This window comes from Carlito syrichta, unplaced genomic scaffold (assembly GCF_000164805.1).
Source record: "Carlito syrichta isolate Samal-C Ts95f unplaced genomic scaffold, Tarsius_syrichta-2.0.1 Scaffold288969, whole genome shotgun sequence".
In the NCBI taxonomy this organism is placed as follows: Eukaryota; Metazoa; Chordata; class Mammalia; order Primates; family Tarsiidae; genus Carlito; species Carlito syrichta.
In genome coordinates, this window is record NW_007233065.1 from 1 (window position 1) to 3,593 (window position 3,593).

General features: G+C 41.0%; 1 pseudogene; it reads right to left on the reverse strand.

Annotated features, from left to right (window-relative positions):
- Window positions 1-1,521: 1,521 nt before the first annotated feature.
- Window positions 1,522-2,890, reverse strand: LOC103256141 (annotated as a pseudogene).
- Window positions 2,891-3,593: the final 703 nt, after the last annotated feature.

Here is a 3,593-nt window from a genome sequence, read left to right on the forward strand (position 1 = left end):
CAGCCTTCTGAGTAGCTGGAATTACAGGCATGCGCTACCACGCCTGGCTGATTTTTTTATTTATTATAGAGATGAGGTCTTGCTGCCCAGGTAGGTCTCGAACCCGCGGGCTCAGGCAATTCACTCACCTCAGCCTCCCAAAGGCGTGGAATTACAGTCTGAGCCACTGAGCCCGGCTAGTAATGTGTTTCTAAAAAGTCTTTGAGCCTACCAAAGTTCTTTGTATTCTTAGATAAATATACTTTGTTGACAACAGCTCACAGGAAATTTATCTTATTTAGGTAAATTTTATTAATCTTGAAACATAATATAAACATGCAGCTTTACAATGAAATTTAATAATAAAATATACAAGAAAATATTCCCCATAATAATTTCCACTGAATAGTTTCCACTGGAACATTTCCACAATTCAAAAACTTTCATTTCAGGACAAGGTCCCACTTCAGTGATGCAGTTCTCATATGTGGGTTCATTCTCCAGAGTTTCTACAAATTCAGTCATTTATACAAGAACTACAGATTGATTTAATATCTTCCTATACATAGTATAGTTTAATACTGTTTGATTCAATATATTTCAAGTGTAACTTAAGTAAAAATCAATTACATGCCAGTTTGATAATTATCATTTTAAGTACAATTTAGGTTTATCTGTTCAAATAGGAAGTATCTGAATGTATGTTCTCAGCAGTTCTCTGGGTTGTATTATTGGCACAGCTCCATGGATGGGGATCTTCTGATTCACCAGACACAGACTTCTCTCTTCTCCTTCATTTTCTCAATCCAATAGTCCACTCAAAGTCACATGAGTTGAAGACCAATTCTTCCTGTCCACTTGATGTCTCACTTCTAGCTATTCTCTTCAGAGGAAAAGGTATCTTGAAAGTCCTCATAGAGAACAATCACTAGAATATATGAAAAGTGTCCCTCAGAGTTCTCTGATTTGAGGGTTCAGATCAGGAGGGATTGACTTCTGATAAGAGTTTCATGACCCTGAATCTCCACAATCCCTTGTCCATTCTCTTAAAGACCATTCTGAGTGGTTAGCCTGGACCATAGCCAGGTCATGGATGAAGGAAAATGGTCAAGGCATGGAGAGTATTCAGGAGAACCCTGTTGTGCTGAAGTCACTGCTAGGTTTTTGGCAAGATTTCTCCTGGTCACTTAGAGTTATTCTTTGGGTCCAAACCATTATTACTGAGGGGAGATTGAGGAGTCTGGAGGTTCACAACTCAGGTCTCTGTGTGCTCCTTTGCTGGGGCTGGAGATTTTGAGTCTCCATTTATTTGGAGATTCTGGCAAATAAGCAATGGGATTTGGGCAGATTTCTTGCCTCATGCCCATAATCCTGACTTTGGAGCTAGTGGGCCCATGTGCATACAGACAAACCTGACCTCTTAATTTTTCATGCAAGACTGTGTGTGTGTGTGTGTGTGTGTGTGTGTGTGTGTGTATGTGTGTTTACATGTGGGCCAATTCTTCTACTAAGATTACCAAAACAAAACAAGAGAACTCTTGCCTTGCATGTTCTTCCTCTTGGTACTTTTGGCCCTTTCTCCCTGAAAAGAGAGTTTGCCAGTTTGCACAGGAACCTGATCTGCTCTGTTCCCAGGCAAGTTGTTCACCAGGTGGTTTTCCTGTTCAGGGTGATTCTTGTTCATTCCACTTTCATATTTTGACTGATGAATCACAACTACACTGGAAGGCAGAGTTAGTTCTAGTTTTCTCAGGTTTAATTCAGGCTTAGACCAGTTTTGTTCTTGCAGGATTTTCCGCTGGTCTAAGGTGGTTTCTTTAGTTATTGTTTTCTCCAAGTGCTTCTCTGACTCACGAACCTTGATGCAAGAGTCTCTTATAAGTTCTTTTGGGTTTCTCCTATGTCTGTCTGCAGCCCCAAGAGCTCTTAATTCCCTTCCTATTGACACCCTTCCACTGTCCCTTTCCAGTTCACACTTCAGAATGTAAAAGAGTACATAAGCTTGTTGATTCAGAACAGAAGTAGTGCCACAGGCATTTACCTGAACATCACCCATTTTATACCACTGGCCATTCCTAACTTTTACATAAGAGAAATAATGTCCATTGTGACATCTCCACCCAGCATAAACCAGCACAGCACAGAGGACATAGATAAGTGGTCTTCTGTTTTGCTGAGACATGTATGGTTGAACATCAAGACACTCAAGATATTGCACTTCCTTTGTAATTTTGTTGCCTGTGAAATCTGAGAAACTTTTCAATACAAAGATTAGGACCTTCTAAGAAGTGTGTGCATAGTCAAGGACTTGGAAGCATGTAACTTCTGTATACAAATACTACAATGATAGGCATTTTCTCCATCCAGCTGTTTGGGTTTCACCAAATTTCTCAATGCTTGGTTCACACTCTGAGTTGCCTCGATATCCAGTACAATGTCCAGATAAGGGACAAAGGTGTCTGAAATGCCATGGCAGTGGAGGTATTTGATTTGAGATCTCCAGTACCCTCCAAATATTTGATGGATTAGGATGGTGTCATCAGAGTGACAATGTAACTGCTTGTGCCCAGGCAGACATGTTTTCTCATGACATCCATAGTGAACATGAGGCATTCATGGGCATCTTCCTGCTTTTAACTGTGGAAGCCAGCAGCCAGTGCATGTGAGGTCTAGATAACATCACCAGGATAGTGGAGGACCCAAGTAAAGTGAGCTGGCATAGCATGCAAAATCTCTGCCTGTGACAGAATTCAGAGTGCTCCTGGGACAGCATACAGTTGGCCAGAGGTGGTGTGTATATCGGACACTGCAGTGCAGCATTTGTTTAGCAGGAGTTTCCCATATTCTGGAGCCAGTGTCTAGTACCAGAAGGTCTCTTCCAAGTCAGTGGAAGTTTCTCCTTGAGAACCATATAGTAAGACAGGCTGAGATTGGCCTTAGATGACAGTGATGAGTTCTTTAGTAGATAAGAACTCCAGTGGACTTTAGCATCAGCAGTCTTTGGTTGAGAAGGTTTAAGTTTCATAAAGATGCTGAGTTGAGGCTCATCTCCCAAGTGGAATGAATTCGCCTCCCTGTCTCCAGTAACAATGATCTCAAGGCTTCCCTGCTGGGACCTAAAGTTGCAGAAATAAGCTTCCTCTTTCAAGAAAGCCTCCAAATGATAGGCTTTCTCATATCATCAGCCCATTTTATGGATCACCCTACCTACCATGCCCTGCACATCCATGCAGTGGATCACATCACATATCATGTCCTTCACACCCACTTATCAGGTGTGCCAATCAAATATGAGCACTTGATTGAGTTAGGACTCATAAGGTGTAGTCTCTTGCATTCTCCAGATAAGTCAATGGATATAGTCCACAATACTGTTTATAGAACACCTGAAGAAGATTAGTTAACAGGAATGTGCATGAATATGCTAAAAATGGAATTGGATTGGGGTAGTGGTCATATATTTGTCTTAGCTCTTTCAAAATAAAGAAAGGGATGAATGCTAGGAGAAGTGAAGTGTGTATGTGTGTGTGTGTGTGTGTGTGTGTGTGTTTATAAGTATTTCATGCATGCACTTTTGTGAGATACCAATATTCCTTAAGATAGTGAATAAGAAG